The 17,927-nt window shown below is 36.4% G+C and overlaps 1 long non-coding RNA gene across 8 annotated transcripts in view; it reads right to left on the reverse strand.

The window, feature by feature from the left end:
• Positions 1–17,927, reverse strand: part of LOC141503344 (uncharacterized) — a 154,199-nt gene that overhangs the window by 25,104 nt on the left and 111,168 nt on the right. For 7 of the 8 annotated variants that reach the window (XR_012472820.1, XR_012472818.1, XR_012472817.1 and 4 more), the window contains exon 6: positions 14,395–14,625. This is a non-coding gene — a long non-coding RNA (uncharacterized LOC141503344). Of the gene's footprint in view, positions 1–5,375; positions 5,521–14,394; positions 14,626–17,927 lie in introns of all 8 variants that reach the window. The other variant, XR_012472821.1, reaches the window with a different exon arrangement.

Raw genomic sequence — 17,927 nt, forward strand, 5'->3', positions numbered from 1 at the left:
GGAAATATCTCCCCCCCCCCAGGGAGAAGGGAAGGGGAGGGGAGGAGTAGCCATTGCATGACTCAAATAAGCTAGAAACTTATTCTGTCATTAATGTTTCTGTAGCTCATTTTACTTTGTAGTCTAATTATAACTGTACAGTCAGAAGGGAAAAAACAAACCCCACCAGATAAACAGAGAAAGACTAAAGCACTTTTTTTTCAGGAAGTCATTTTAAAGTCATTTTCTACATTTATTCTTAATTAAAGGCTGACTTAAAATTGTCACTGAAACCATGAAGTATATTCCTTCAGCCTAGGCTCTTCCTTCTGGAAAGTTCAATGCATCATTTTCTTCAAAAGTTTCAAAATAGTCTTCTTTATTTTACTCAGTATCTGATCCTTTGTCTCAGTCCAATCCTGCCAAGTGAACAAGATACTCCCTGAAAGGAAGAACTTGAAACTAGAACTAACTTCCTTCTTTCCTGCCTCTTCCTGAGTGTTATTCCTGGCACTTGATGACATGATGGCCCCAAGGGCCTTGAAGAGTTAGCACTCTTCCCAAATAGCCATGGAGATTATCACCTGATATTTATTTAAATAATTCAGTTTATGGGAAGTTCCTCTTATAGAGCTGATAAACTATGAACCATGCTCGTTACCCATTTTTCCTGAGTTTACATATATGAGGACATGAATCTTCAAATTATAACCTAAGAAAGAGGAAGAGTGGAGTGATGCAACAGAACAACTGGACATTGCAGCAATGCCTGGGGAAATGAAATTGATTTTGAGATTTATATTCTCTTCCATTTGTAATGAAGAAAGGGAGGAGAGAAGGAAGGATGAGGGAAGCCAAAGCTGTACCTTTGTGTGTTGCCTACAGGTGCCCAAAGCAACCTGAACTGATCAAGTGAAAAAGAGAAAGTGGGGGAAAAAAATCCAAGTCACAGATTTGTTGTTGTCATCATATAAATGAGACCTAATTATGCTTGAAATTTACTAGAAGAATTTGCTCACTGGAAATTGGAAAGGGAAAAATGGATCTTGGATGCAAAATGCTAATCAGGAGAGGGAGACAGACAAGACATAGATTCTCTCCTCTCCTCTCCTCCCCTCCCCTACCCTCCCCTCCCTCTCACCCCCAATCATTCTCAGTCACTGACTCTCAATGTGAAAGTGTCTTATTAGGGGTACTAACTTTCTGAGTTCTTTTATAAACAAGAAGGCTGATGCTCTAAGATATGAAGTGATTTGCCCAAGTTACCTAAGTGATAAACAGAAAAGCATGACTAGAACCCATCTTCTTGACTCCCCATCTAGTGCTTTTTTCAATATTCCTGACTTCCTTTCTCTAATGTCTGGAATGTTTTTCTTGGTCATCTAAATGACAATTGTGTTCCTGTTTGTTACAATCACTCCTCTTTGTGAGTCTTCTGTTCCTTCACATGACTTCTAGAACAATCTTTCTTTTATTATTTACTTTTGCTAACATCTCCCATTATTTGTCTTTGCATTTTTTAATTATGGTTTTACTATTATATTGGGTAATCTTTCCTCCCATGCAAATATATTTCTACTTTTATAATAGAAATTATTTGGGAAATGGTTTGGGAAAATTCAATATTATGTACAAATTTTTACTCTGAAGGAATGCATCTGTTTTATTTATTGATTGTACCTATAATCAAGACAGTATCAGAAGAGCACAGAGTTTGGAACTGAAGAACATGCATAAGAAATCTAGCTCTAATACTTACTACCTTTGTGATCTTACATAAATCACTTAATCTCTGACCCTTATTTGTAAAGAGAGTTGGACTAAACTGCCTCTGAGGTCCTTTCTGGAGTTATAAATCAATGATCCTTGATGGCAGAGGCATCAAAAGCCCATATGCCTGCAACAATCTGAATTGTAACTGAAAAATATTTAACAAAATAGAACCTTCAATAGAATTTAGATAAAGTTAATATGTAGTTTTTCTATATCAATATGTGACCCAGGGATCCACATACATAAATGAGTGTGCCCATTTCTATATGGATTTGACCCTCCTGCTCTCTGATAATATCAGGGTAAACTTAGAAGTTAATATACCATACTTCTACTTATTAGGTGTCAGATCTAAGGCAAGTTATTTGACTCTTATCCCATAACCTCAGTTTCCTAATTTGTAAAAATAAAACAGTTGAAGTAGAAGTTCTATAAGCTTCCTTTCAGAGCAGGATTGTCCTCTTATTCCCTGATCTTTGCTCTTATGGGTTTTCTGTAAGAGCATTTCTTCATGATGGATCAGCCAAAAACATTGGCATTTTTCTAATTATCAACAGTAGAAAGATTCATAAACCCTAAATTTCTATTCCTGCTGACACCTGAGTGCTGGATGGTCTATACTATATATTATCTCCATTTATTTCCAGAAAAATGAGCTGGCTTATGTCCAACTAAATGATATTTGTTTCCTGTTATAACAATGGCTCTCTGGTTTTTATCCAGATACTTTTCTTTGTTCATGCCCTCATAGAAGCATAGTAAAGGGAAAGCAGGGATGGGGAGGAGGAGGGGGTTGGTTTATAGCAGGGTAGATTAAAATCTCTCCCACTGAGCAGACAAGTGTTAACATGTCAGAAACACCCCACCCTATCAAATGAATGGCATGGTAACAAGGAGTCATGCCTGAATGAATGGTCCCAATTTCATTCCTGTTCATTTTTTTAAATCTACAGATTCCTGACCACATACTTTAAACCATTATGTCCAAAATATGATCAAGAAAGTTGTGGGGCTTACTTCAATGGACAAAAATGCTGTATCTAAGAGAAGGAAGAATATATATACCATCATTAAGGGCATGGAGCAAAGAAATGACCTATCCTGGGACAGAGAGAATGGGACTAGATCTAGAGTCCCTAGACGTGTTCAGATCTAGTCTTTATCACTTACTAACTATATAACTCAGATAAGCCACTGCACAAATCCAACCTTCTGGAAAAGGCCTTTTCCAGCCTCCACCCCCCACTTCTAGTGCTTTCCATCTAAGAATTCACTCTTATTTGTAGACTGTGTCCAATAGATAGATCAATAGATGAACAGCTACATACAGACATACATACGTACATACATACATACATACATAGTTATAGGGGGTTTTTGAGCTCCTTGAGGAGAGGGACTGTGTTTTTGCCTGCTTTTAAACCTATGTTTAATAAAGTACCAGGGTTCATCATAAGGTACATCATAAGGACTTAATTAATCCTTATTGGCTGACTAACTGAACTCTGGATCTCATTTTCCACATCTACAAAATAAGGAGGTTGAACTGAGTAATTTCTAATGTTCCTTCCAACTCTGTGTCTCATATCCTTTAATTACATTTTTAAGGAACAAAACTGACTTCAGAAACAGCAGTGGGCACTCACCATTGCTTCTTGTTGAACAGCTGTATGTTTCTGGAACCACATCCCCCACTTCTTGGTTCTCAACCTCTTTTCATTCCCTTCCTAGGCTTTTCTCCATCTCTCTCTTTCATTTTCTTCCTGCTTGTTCCTTCCTGTATCTAGACCTTCTCTAGTTTTCTTTTGGTGCATTTCTTTAAGACATGTAATGGACATAGAGGATTGGCATCCAAAAGATGTGAATTTTAGTTCTGCATTTAATCCACAATACAACCCTAAGGGAGGGTATCCTAAGGGAGACACTGATGTCTCAGATTCAGCCAGTTATCTGAAATGCTATGCTACAGATGAGTTACTGACCAACATCAGGTTCAGAAAGTTTCTCCACCTGAAATAGCCAGCCCAGATAAAAGCACAGACCCTGGATCATTTCTACAACAAAGAATCCTGTCATTTCTTAAAATTTCAGATTCTTGACCTCTCTGAACCTCAGTTTACTGTATTGTAAAATAAGGGGATTTAACTTTATGTTGTTGTTCAGTTGTTTCAATCTTGTCCAATTCTTCATTACCCCATATTTTAGTTTCCTCAGCAAAGATATTGGCATGATTTACCATTTCCTTCTCCAACTTATTTCAAATGAGAAAATGGAGGCAAACAGGGTAAAGTGACTTGTCCAGAGTCACAGCTAGGAAGTATCTGAGGCCAGATTTGACCTCAGGAAGATGAATCTTCCTGACTCCAGGTCAGCTGCTCCAATCATTCACCGCACCCTAAACTTTATGACCTCTAATATTTCCCTCAGATTCAACTTCATGATCTTTGTAAAATGTTATTATACCAAAATAACAAAAGTTATAATAGTTTCACATATAATTTCCCTACTCTACAATCAAGAAACGGGTTTTTTGTCTAGTTGCAACAGTAGTATCCCTGTTAGTCAGGATATCATATTCAATAATAATTTATGGACATAAATGCTTTGTAAACCCTAACACATTATATAAATGTGAACTGTAATTATTTTACCTCAGCATTTTGCCTAATTAGAATGGAAGATGCAGAAGGAGGATATGACCTAAGGAGACTACAATATCAGAAAAAATGGGGGATAAAAACAACTCCAGAAAGAATAAATTTGTTAAAGCAACAAGTTTCTGCCTTGATTAAAGGCTTTATTTACTAACTATGTGACCACAGACAAGTTGCTCAACTCTCTGAATCTCTATTCCATAGGACCATAGACCTTCTGCATTGAAGGAGGCATTAAGGGTCATCTAATCTACCAATGTCAAACTCAAATAGAGAAGGGGGCCAATAAACTATATATATATATATATATATATATATATATATATATATATATATATATATATACATATATATGTATATTATATATACATATATATGTATATATATATATATACATATATAAGGATCCTTAAGGGCCACATATTGACTTAGTAAACCACAAATTAACATTATCCATGTTTCATATTTTTATTTATTTGCTAAAAATTTCCTAATTTTATTTTAATCTGGGTTCAGGTCATACTGGAATGTTGCGGGTCAAATGCAGCCCTAGGACCAAGTAGTACCTGGGACAGTTTAATTTTGTCATTTTATTCATGAAATTGAAACTCAAAAATTTCAATGTGACTTAGAGCCTTATTACCTCTAAGTTCTAATTCAAACTTCTCTTTGGGGCATTTAAGACCCTTTACAACTTGCCTCCAGCTTGCCCTTCCAACCTTATTAAACTTTAATACCTACCCTTCATACACTCTATAGTCTAACCAAATTACGCCTTTTTTATGGTTGGTCACACACAATATTCCACCTCCTATTTCTTTGCCCCATCATATAATGAAGGTCAACCTCACTTACACCTCTTGGAATGACCAGTTTCTTTCAAAATTCAGCTCAAGTGCCTAGTATACAGAAGTTGCTTAATAAATACTTGTTGAGATAGCTAGGTAGCACAATGGATAGAGTGCTGACCTTGGATTTGGGAGGTGGGAGTGCAAATCCAGTCTCAGGCACTTGACTCTTACTAGCTGTGTGACCTTGGGCAAGTCAATTAATCCTGATTGCCTTACATCTTCAGCAGTCCTTATTCTCATCTGACCACAGGATCCACATGGCTCTGGAGGAGAAAGTAAGGTTGGTGATTTACCACTGCCTCACTCAAATCCAATTCATGTATTTGTCATGGTATCACCAGATGTCGTGGAGTTCTTTGAAAGGACAAACATTATTATTATTATTATTATTAATAATAATAATAATAACAACAACATAACCATGAATTGCCTTGCTTTTAAACCTAATGCATAACAAAGTAATGGGGTTCATCCTAAGGACTTAATAAGGAACTGAAATTAGGAATATGGACACTGCAGTACCCAATACTATGAAGCCATACTGTTCCCCACCCCTTGTTTTTTCTTTAGGTTTTTGCAAGGCAAATGGGGTTAAATGGCTTGCCCAAGGCCACACAGCTAGGTAATTATTAATTGTCTGAGATCAGATTTGAACCCAGGTACTCCTGACTCCAAGGCCAGTGCTTTATCCACTACGCCACCTAGCCGTCCCTTCCCCCACCTCTTAAAATGAGGATTAAACAGTAAACATTATTGAGTTCTTATGAAGTGCCTACTATGTGACAATGTATTGCTCTAAGTTGCTAAATGAGAATACAATCAATCAACACACATTTAGTAAACTCCCATCATGTGGAAGGCACTGGGACACAAAAACAAAAGTGAAAATATTTCTTTTCTTAAAGAGTTTACAATATATCAAAGATAATATTTGAATTCACTGCGAGTGTTATATGGATATGAATTAATATTATTATTAATAATTATAAAATGAGCATTTCAAAAAATGTTGGAGAGACAAATTTAAGCTTGGCATAAGAAAACACTTCTTAATGATTCAAGCTGTCTAAATATAGAAAAAGGCTACCTCAAAAGCTAGCAGTAGCTTTTCTAATCCTGGAGGTCTTCAATTCTAGACCTAGGCCACTACATATATTTTTGTTGTTCAGTTTTGTCTGAGTCTTTGTGACCCCATTTGGGGTTTCTTGGCAAAGATACTAGAGTGATTTGTCACTTCTTCTCCAACTACACATATAGTAAGGGATTGATTTAATAAACTGTCCATTCAAATGCAAATCAAAAGCAAGTAGAGCCAGGATTAGAAATCAGTACCTGACTCCAAATTCTGTGTTCTTCCTCTTAGATCAATAATCACATCAAAATGGAAGCAATGGAAATATGCCAATTTATTCTAATGAGCATGAAGCACACAAAGGATAAGTGCAATGATGTCCTTATTCCTAGTCTATTCAGTTGCAATAAAATATTCCATTTTTTAAAAGCACAAATTGGTTTGGGTTTTATTATTATATAGATACCAAAAAATTGGTTTGTTTAATAATTCATTATAAATTTAATATTAAAATTAATATTAAATATTTGAATTGTTTTATAATTCTGTTTCAATAAATAATTTGGAATGCATAAAATGTCCTATTACCTTTTCAGATGATCTCCTTACATCTACATCAGCATTCTTCATTTGTTCCTTCGCTCTTGTTTCTTCAACTATGATTATACCAAGGACTCTTTTCCTTCTGACTTTGCTGTTTTCACTGTGCATCTTTCCAGGAAGGTTTTTGGAAACTCCTTATTTAATTCCTCTATCCTAACTATGCCATAATATCAATTTGCATCATTTTTAGAAACCATTTTCTTCTTACTAGAAATTTCACAAAGTTCCTTTTATCCCTTGCAATGATTATGAGGATGCTTTAAAAAATGTTTTAATAGCTGTATTTTTCTCCTTTTCTTTTGTTTATTGTTGTTATTGTTGTTGTTTTTTGTTTGTTTGGGGGTAATGTTCTTGGAATATATTCCAGCCATAGAATATTTTAAGTTGAGTGAAATTAATTGGTGAAGTAAAGAAAACCCTGGACTTAGAATCAAAAAGAATCATCTTGTTGAGTTCAAATCTGACTTCAGAAACTTATTTAGCTGTGTGACCCTCCGCAAGTTACTTAGCCCATTTATCACCTGTAAAATAAACTAAAGAAGGAAATGGTAAGTCACTCCAGTATCTTTGTCAAGAAAATCCCAAATGACATCATAGAAAATCAGCAACTACTCAACAAGATTTTTCTCTTACATTTGCAATCATTTAGTTTGCCATGACATCATAAAAACCTAAATATTCTTCAGCCTGTCTTCTCATTGACCTGATTCAGTAGCCTTCAAAAATAGAACTGCAATTGAGTATAAAATGTTTATGGAGTTTATGTTGGAAGTGAAGCCTTTCCTTTTAAGTTGCTACTTTAAATACTGTCCAATAACAGAATGAATTCAAGGTACAAGCAATCCCACATCTCCCTTTAGACACCCATTGACCCCCTTAAAATCTGTTGTTATTCTGCATCAAATCTTTCTTCATTTCACTCTCCTATTCTCATCATCAGTTCAATCCAGATTACCAATCATAAGGTGCCTATAATGTTCCAGACCCTGTGCAGATTGGTAGAAAAACTACCAAATAAAAATAATCCCTTCCTCAAGGAGTGTATATTCCACTTTTGGACATTTTCTTATATTGTCTACTTAGTCTCCAGGCTGCCATGTTCTCTCTAAGAACTCTCAGACCACACACATCATTGTGTTGTATCATGCCTAGCCTACTATGGCACTAATAAGGTGAGAATGTTGGTGGTGGAGGAGGGCATGGGTAGGAGGTTTCTTAACAATACCAAAAAGCTTTAGAAAAATTCAATTTTTGATAGTGATCCAGTAAGTAATTTCCTTTCCAAGTGGAGAAATACCAATATACTGTTTTTATCATTATGTTTTGGGTATCGAGCTAAGCACTAGAGATACAAAGAAAAGGAAAAATATTCCCTGCCCTCAATGAGCTCACATTCTAATAGAAAAGACAAACAAGCTATATACACAAATGCACAAACAAAATATATGCAAGAAAGTGGTCTTCAAGATAAGACATTAAGATTAAGGAAGACTGGGAAAAAGTTTTTAAAAATGGAATTTTAGATGACTTCTGAAGGAAGTCAGGGATGCTAGAAGATAGGAATGTGAAAGGAAAGAATTACATGCAATGGGGATAGCCAATAAAAATGCAAAATCAGAAAAATGGGAGATGGATTGTCTTATCTGATGAACAGCAAGAAAGCCCACATCACTGAGTATATGGATGGAAGTAAGGTGGAAGATTAAAATGGTAGGAAGGGATAGGGTTATGAAGAGTCTTAAAAGCCAAATAGAGGATTTTATATTTGATATTAGTAGTGAAAGGAAGTTACTATGCTTTACTGATTTAAGGATGAGGGGAAATGTGATCTTATGTTTAGGAAAATTATTTTGATAACTGAGTGGAGAATGAACTGGAATGGGGAGGAACTTCCTGAGGCAAGAAGACTAACCTAAAGGCTAATGAAATTATTCACGTTAGGTGATAAGGACCTCATCAGTAGAAGTGTCAGAGAAGAGACAGAAATGCTAGGAGAGCTGATGCAAAGATAAAATTTAGTAGTCTTGGAAACAAATTGGATAAGAATTAGGGGTGGGGTGGGGGGGATAAGGAATTGAGAATGACTCCTAATTTGCAAGCTTGGGTGACTAGAAAGATGGGGGTGCTCTTAACAGGAATAGGGAAGTTAGAGAAGAGGGATTTGAAGGAAAGAAAAGAAGTTCAATTTTAGATATGTGGTTTTTAAGCTATCTAAAGGACATTGAGTTTTTAGAAATGAAAATTTAGGGTTTAGGAAAGTGGGTAGGGATAATAAATAGAACTTAGAATCATCTTCATAGAAATGATAATTGAATCCACAGGTGCTAATGAAATCCTCAAGCAAATAGTATTAAAGGAGAAAAGAGTCCCTGATAGGGGACTTGGAGGACACACCCTTACTATATATATGACCTGGAAGAAGATTCAGCAAAGAATGAGGAATGGTCCTATACAGAGGAGAAGAACCAGAGACCAGTGTTATAAAAACCCAGAGAAAAGAGAACATCAAGGGAAAAAAGTGATCAACAATGTCAAAGGTCACAGAGACATGAAGAAAGAGGAGAACTGAGAAAAGTACATTAGATTTAGCAGTTCAAAGACCTTTTGAAAAAATAGTTTCAGTTGAGTGATGAGAAAAAATTTTTTTAAATTTAAAAAGAAAAGAGAAGAAAGCGGTATAGTCCGGTGATAGGGTCTTTTACCTGCTCTGAAGTCCTGTTACTTGCCAGTCTATGGCTGAGTAAATCACTTCCCCCCTGCTTCCTTATATTTAAAGGAAGAGAGTAGATGATCTCTGGTGTCCACTTCAGTTCCAACTCTGTCAATGATTCAGTCCTACTCTCCTGCCTCTCTATGACACAGAGGTATCTCTGAGTGGTCAACGTCAAGATCAGAGCAACCCAAGCTTTGGCAGGTCCTTTTCCCAGTAAGAAAGCTTGGATTCTGGCTTCTGTGTCTGGTCAGCTGAGGTTGAGCTTCACTAAAGTTCAGAAAGGCTTGTCACCCAAGGGTTAACTACCAGAGGCTGATTTTTTTTACCTCAATTACTCAATGAAGATTTTCTACCTATACATGGAACTGTTGTGATCTGCACTGCTGCAGAGAGTATTCAGAACACCATCTTGGAACATGGGAGGAAGTATGGTGTCATAGAGCACAGAAAAACCTGAATTCCAGTCCTGCCTCATACATCTATTGCCTTAAATGGGGACAATAGTAGCTCATTGTCCACAAGATTGTTGTGAAAAACAAATGTGTGTGTGTGTGTGTGTGTGTGTGTGTAAGGCGCTTTGCATACTTAAAGTGCCACATAAATGGCTAATTATAATTATCTTCCAAAATCTAAAGAACCATTCCATTTAAACAATCCAAGAAAGACATTAATTTTTTTTATTATTCAAAAGAATGTACCACATGGATGAACCCTCTCTGTCTGCCCCTAACCCCCTGAGAAGTTTTGAACAGCAGGTATCCTTAATTTCCTCCAAAAATGAATACTTCTGCCATACAGCTGTGAGCCTTGGAAACAGCTGCTTTGTTTCCCTAAGAAGTGGCTACATTTTGGAAGTGGATGAAACAATTCCTATATCTAAAGTGCATCACACTAAGATACTCTAGATGAGAGGATCTTTAAATATCAAAACCAGCAAAAAAGAATAAAAGCTTTGATTTTATGTTTCCAAGTTAAATAAATATTATATATGTCCAACACACTTTCCCTGAATTCATGAATACTTTAGAAGTGAGCTGTTCTCACTGGAAATGTGAAGTAGAGGCAGGAGGACATCTTGTTTTTCGTCAGAATGAACTCAGTTTTGTATCAAGGTCTGTACTTGTATGTTAAAAGAAAATATGATGCAACTCAGTAGAGAAAAAAATCAAATCAGTCATTTGATACTGAGCTAGAGTTATAATAATGAACACTTACAAAGTGTTTGCAGGTTCACAAAATGCATTATATGTATTATCTCATTTAAGTCTCACAAGCTTCCTGTGAAATAGGAGACATAGAAATAATTATTTTCATTTTTCAAAAAAGGAAACTGAGGCCCAAAGAAGATTAGCAAGCTGTTCAGTTTCTCAATTAGGATCTGAGGCAAGATTTCAGTTCCAGGTCTTCCACACTCCATTTACTTTATCACACGGACTCTCTTTACAGAAAACCTGGTTGACTTAATTCCATTTTTCACTTTCCGACTAGTCTTGTTGGTAATGTAGAGGAAAAACCAATGGCCCATTGCTCTGCACCTTGCCCCTGCAACTTCAAGATTTCAGAAGTGGGGACAGATTAGTCCATGAGGAAATCTAGAAGGAAAAGAAATTCCCCATCCATGCTATTTCTAACAAGTACAAGGATAAAAAATAAAGTAAGTGGAAAAGAAAAAGGACATTTGAAAACCATTTTTCTTTCTACTGAGCAATTTGTTTCCTAAGTTTCTGTGGCCCTGCTGATGTTCTTCAGGAAATGCAGTGATGTCATTTCCTCTCCATTGGCCAGTTACATAAATGCTGGAAAAGAGCCAAAACAAACAGCCCTCAAACAGATGGCTATGTGTGTAAATGCCAGAAAGTGAGAACAGCCACTTGCAGTTAAAAAAAAAAAATTACCCCACACATGGTATAATGTTTATTTTACAACCTCTCTTATGGACTTAGGTGGGTCATTCTTGTCATTTTTCCAGACAGAAATCCCATAGGAAGCAATTGTAAAATGCCAAAGGGGGGGAAAATTCAGTGGAGATATGAAAATAAAGTAACTTCAGCAGAAGAAAACACAGTGGCTTTGTAGATGTAAACATATTCCTAAGAAGCCATCCAAAGCCCTGAGATTTGGATTCTGTGTGAATGGGGTTGCGATACAGGGAGATAAAACCAGGCTGAAATTTTAAGGGAGGAATGTTTTTGCTGTGGGGAAACCAAATTCATCTGCAAACCTTAAAGTCTGAAATTGAGTTGCTCAGACAAAGAACCACTTTGCAGGTTTACTTTGAATCCATCAAAAGAAAAATCTAAATTTAGCATAAGGGAGCTCTTCATTGACTGACCTACATATCTCTTAATTCCAAGTGCATATTGGTGCAATCAAGAAAAGTTTACACTTCTAAAGCTGGGAGGAATTTCAATTATGCATAATAAAACATAGCAGGGAGCTGTGGACTTTTTCTTCTTCAGAAACTAAATTCTTGAGCCTGTCTGCTGCAACTTATAATGACAATTTGTCTTCATAGTTAATTGACAAAATGGAAGTCAGACATCCTGTTGGTTAATAGGATGAGCTACTTTTAAAATGATGCTTCAAAGGACCGTAAGTTGATTTTTTTTCCAGAAATCCTTTCAATTAGAGTCTCCCTGTGCACCAGTATTTCACAGATAGAACAGTATGCCAATATTGGGTTATTTCTTACCCCTACCCCTTTTGCTTTTGATACAATAGGCATCTGCAGGGAAAAAATAGAAATACATGGGGAGCTGTTCCAATTCTTTCCTTTATTCCTTTCTTCCCTGTATCAATCATCTCACATTTTCAAGGAGACACGTGAACCCACTTTTTCCTTCCCCACCATTGAGGGACCCCAAACATACAAAACCATCAATTCATAACCTCCTTCTAATTCCTACTTACCTTGTTGAACCTAGTTCTCATTCAGGAATCAAGGGTAAATTGATTCAATCCCAGATTATTTCTTAAATGAGTCAAGCCTGCATTATCTAAGACCCCAAATCAAATATTATTCTTTTGTCATCAACCTTTCTGAACATTTTAATTTGGGGGGTCATAGGCAGATATTCAGAACTATGCTATTTCTCTTAAGGGTTCTGTGCATGGTAGGTCAAGGAAGGACAGTTTTAGAGACCCTGTTACCTTAAGGTAGACTTGTGTCCTCAAATGTTTTTTATGCTTATCTTGGACCCTGCTGCCTGAACTCCACCAAACAGACTAATAAGTTCCATATGCCCATTTTTTTGAAGAACACATTTTCAAAGCAGCAAATGTTTTGACGGATTGGCTCACGGAGAGCTTGAATACTGTTATACACATCGTTTAGCATTTCACAAGGCCCCCACTGTTAAATTCTGGGAATGGGGCCAGGGTGACCTACCTAATGCAGCACTGACTTACTTTTAAAAAATGAGAATTCTTAACCATTGTGCTGGTCAGAAGTACATTCAGAATCTGAACATATCTTTACAGCCCCAATGTTTTGAGTGTGAAGAACAACAAAACTGGATAGGCAGTTAGACAGGACAAAAGAATCCAATGCCTTGTTGTTTCATTTGAAGCCATATTTGAAAAAAACAGTAAGAATAGGGTGCTAAATATATGGTTTGAAATTCCTATGGATTCCAGATATCATCAACTCAGAATTTTATAAATATGCTGAAGCCCTCGGGATTCAAAAGTTATCTCTTTGTATCATATTTTCCTTTTCTCATTTACCCAAATTGGCATACTAGCTTCAAATGAGGTCACTTTGTAGCCTCAATCTAAAGGCATTTTTGTTTGCAGTCATCAAAATCAAAGGTTTTCCAGTCAATCTTTCTACTCTTTCCCCTCCTCCCTTTTTTCCAAACTGTCTAAATGGCTGATCTCACACCATCTATCCAATCCATAGAGTCCCATCAACATGGCTCCATCTGGTGTTCATCACTGTCCAAGATTGCGCTACTTTAGGAAAATCTAATCCAGTAGTCTGAGTTTACCAACCAGATCAATTTGAAAATGATTATTTAGATGAAGAATGGATTTACCTAGTTGAGTATTTTTTTAAACAGACCATTAACTACTGGGAGTGAGAGAGAAAGGAAGGAGGAGAAGAGAAAGACAGGCAAAGAGGAAGAGAGACAGAGAGGGAAGGAGGAAGAAGAGATAGAGGGAGAAAATTAAAACTGGAATATTAAGTTACTGCTGAGAGTCCAAGATCTATTAAAACAGAACTTTTCTGACATTATTCCACAAAGTAGTGGGAAAATAAGATTGGATTTTAAAGTTTTGGATTTCCAAAAAAACTTTTCAGGAACACATTTGACACTCAAAGTAAGAGACAAAGTGTAAGAAATCTCACAGCTTGTTCATCATATTTAACCCCAAATGTCAGGGCCAAGTGGAGCATAAAGAGACACTCTCCATTCATCTCTTGACATCTAGTCATTGGCTGGTTCAATTTCCCTCTGTCTTGCCAGCACTCTGACCAGCTCCCCATAGATTGACTCATAGGTTCCTACAAGGCTAACTACAAGACCTGGGTTAAAATCCTAATTCAGAAACTAGCTGATTGACCCTGAACAATTTACTTCTTTGCCTCAAATTTTCCATATTTTTAATGAAATAGATGGATGTTATGGTTCATTTGCTCCTTTCCAAATGTACATCTATGACCTTGTGATCCAATAATTTCTTAGCCCAGTCCAACTCAGAACATTTCAAAAATAGAACCCCAAATTGGTGAGATCCAGGACTCACCCTCTGTATGGTATTTGCTAGGTAGGAGTTTTCATGATGAAATTCTAGTGAGATACCATCAATGGCATAGCAACCTTTTCTTCCTCCTCCTCCTCCTCCTTGTCTTCCTTTCCTTCTTCTCTTCTTTCTCTTCTTCCTCCTCTTCCTTCTTAGATAATTCCCAAGAGCTTCCTGATACTTCTCTTGTAGAGAATCAGTCAATTCCTTGCCAAGAGGATATCCTCTCTGCCTCTGCAGTCAAGAAATATATTGATAAATATATATATTGACATTTAATTATAATTATTTAATTTGAGAGTAAGTATAGTAGAATGATTTTAGAGTTAGCCTTGAAGCCAGGAAGATCTGGCTACATTCAAGTCTTCTTTCTTAAATCTATGACCCTAAAAAGTTCATTTAACATCTCCAAGTGCTGTCCCCTCTAAGATCCCAAGTTGCAGAGAAGGTGCTGGCTTGCATTAGGGGAAGGAGGTCACTAAGGAGGTCCCTTTACTACTGCTACTAATAATAATAGTTACCATTTATTTAGCATTTACTATGTGATACACTATGCTAAGCAATTTACAATTATTTTCTTATTTGATTTTCAATAACAATCTTGTGATGTAGGTGTTTTTATAAGCCCTATTTTGCAGAAGAGGAAACAGGTTAAGTGACCTAGTAAGATGTCTGAGGTTGGATTTGAACTCAAGTCTTCTAGACTCCAGATTCAGCACTCTATCCAGTATACCACTTATCTGTCTCTAACTAAAAAAGTCATAAATTTGACTTTTGTGTATTTTTAAAAATTGAAGTCCAATGCCTTTCCATTAAAATATTCTCTAAAAATTATTTTAAGTGATTCATTGGATTTTGCTACTACATAATAACTTCATTAACTAAAAGTAAGTTAGGACTGACAATCGAGCCAACACAAAAACAAGAATAGTAAATTCAGAAGTTCTTATCCAACATCTTATTTTGACTATGAAAAATTGGTATTCATCAAACAATTAATGTTACAGAGAATTTACTGGGGAAAGATATCATAGAGAAGCTACTTAGACAATATCACATGCTTCGCCTCTTCCATTTTTGACTGATTCCCACAACTTTATACCTTCATTCTTTTCCTGGATTACTACAACAATTTCCTAATTTAGCTCCCTCCTTCAAGTCTCTCCCATCTCTACTCCATCCTCCATATATTTGTCAAAGCTATATTCTTAAAACATAAGCAAGAACAGGTCATTTCCTAGCTCAGTAAGCCTTGCCTCTGAGATCAAAAACAACTTCTTCTGTCTGGCATATAAACAAGTTACCTTTTTAAGCTTACTCAATCTAAAACCAGTCACACTAACCTTCTTACTTGTTCCTTCAATCCTTAGTCCAAGAATCCTTCCTGTATGAATTCTTTTTGTTGATTCCCCCATTGCTAAAGTTTCTCCATCAAAATTAACATACATTTACTTTGTATGTATTTTGTACAGGCATACACTTGTACATGTTATTCTCCTGATAGAATGTAAGCTCCTTGAGGGTAGAGACTTGGTCTTCATCCTTGTAACCATCCTTAAAACAGGGTATGACACCTAACAAGTGTTTAATAAATGTTAATTGTTAGTTTGATAGGTAGATGCTTTACTTCTGAGCTGATTTGTCCCAGTTTTTTATCTTATATTACAGAACTATATCTGCCATACCCCTATGTCTAGCTAATCATCACCTTTATCAATGTTCTCCTCTTCTACAAAGAATTATGATATCAGATATATACCGGTAAGTATTTAACAATATACAGGACACACTCTTTATTGTCATTTTCTCCATCAGTTTCTTAAGTCAAGACTCTCTAAAATAGAGAGATATATATAGATATAGATACACATGCAAAGATACGTATAGATATGTGTGTGTTTAGATAGAGATATATGTGTTTATATGTAAAATCTTAGTTTATATTGTTTGCCTACTTTCAAGGTGTAAATGTTCACATTAAAAATTTAACAATCAGGGGGTGGCTAGGTGGCGCAGTGAATAGAGCACCGGCCTTGGAGTCAGGAGTTCCTGGGTTCAAATCCGACCTCAGACACTTAATTACCTAGCCGTGTGGCCTTGGGCAAGCCACTTAACCCCATTGCCTTGAAAAAAAAAAATCTAAAAAAGAAATTTAGCAATTGGCTTTCACCAGTCTTTATGAGCTCTCTCCAGAACACCTCTTTAGGATTTATAAATATGTTGGTACTGTATATGTATATGCACATATGCATGTGTATATGGGCATTGTGTATGTGTGTGTATATACAAGTGTGCTAGACTAATAAAATTTCATAAGCTCATAGATTTGTAGCTCAAAGGGACCTTAGAAATGATCTATAAAGGGGAAGAAACTAAGCTCCAAAGAACCAGGTCAAGCTATGACTCCACATCCTCAGACACCAAATCCTCTGTTCATTTCTTTACTGGTTACCTTAGCTAACATAAGTCACCAAAGTCATTTAACAGTTATTTCCATTTATCTATGTTCGGCATAGCATCTATGTTCTGCATTTTATAGCTGTATGAACTTGGGCAAATTACATAACTTTCCTGGACCTCAGTCTTCCCCACCCTAAAAGGAGTGTCTTGGACTAAAGGATCTATATCTTACTCAGCTCTAAAAGTGAGTGAGCAATAAGACAAGATAAAAAAATGAACTTAGATTCATAAGATGTGAGCTTAAATCCTGCCTTTTTCTCTTACTCACTGTATACCTTGGATAAGTGACCTCAGTATTCTCATCTTAAAATGAGAAAGTAGTGCTAGGAAAGTGAAGATTCCTCCTCACTCAGGGCCCATTATTCTATGGTCCTGAGAAAATGCTATGCTGGCAAGAGCCTTGGTCTTGAAGTCAGCACCAGTTCTTAGTCCTTAGCTCCAGTCCATTCTATTATTTACCTGGGTTGTGACTTCAAGAAATTGTTGGAAATCTAGTGTCCACTCCCTTTGGACAACCCAAAAACCTTGGCAGAGAAGGTAAATCTGATAGCAGACAAAGACCAGTTAAGAGTAATTAACAGTCCTCAAATCCATTGGTGAATTATTGGAGTAACTACCTCAAGCATGTGAAGATTTTACTGATGGAATTGGCAGATAAGAGTAATTGTTTCAACTGCCATGGAAGTGACTGAAGCAGTCCTGGAGCACTCAGGACTTGGTCAAATGTCAAAGATGCCATGGTCATCCACTACATTATGGCCATTGTCAGTCGTCTTGACTTTTGCCTTGTCACTGAATTTTGATGATTCGGGAAAAGAGAGTGAGACTGGGTACTTTGTGCAACTCTGCGTCACTTAAATGCAATGTATGCTCCAATCAAGACACGACCTAGTCATGCCATTGGTCCTCTGAAAATGCAAGATGAATAACAACAAACCTAGACAAACCATTAAACCTCTTAAGACCCCACTTTCTTCACTGGAAAAATAAGAAAGTTAAAATCTGCACTATCTCATAAGGGAACATGCTTTGAAAACCCTGAAGTGCAGTAGAAAAACGAATTGTTATTAAATGTA

This window comes from Macrotis lagotis, chromosome X, assembly GCF_037893015.1.
Source record: "Macrotis lagotis isolate mMagLag1 chromosome X, bilby.v1.9.chrom.fasta, whole genome shotgun sequence".
In the NCBI taxonomy this organism is placed as follows: domain Eukaryota; kingdom Metazoa; phylum Chordata; class Mammalia; order Peramelemorphia; family Peramelidae; genus Macrotis; species Macrotis lagotis.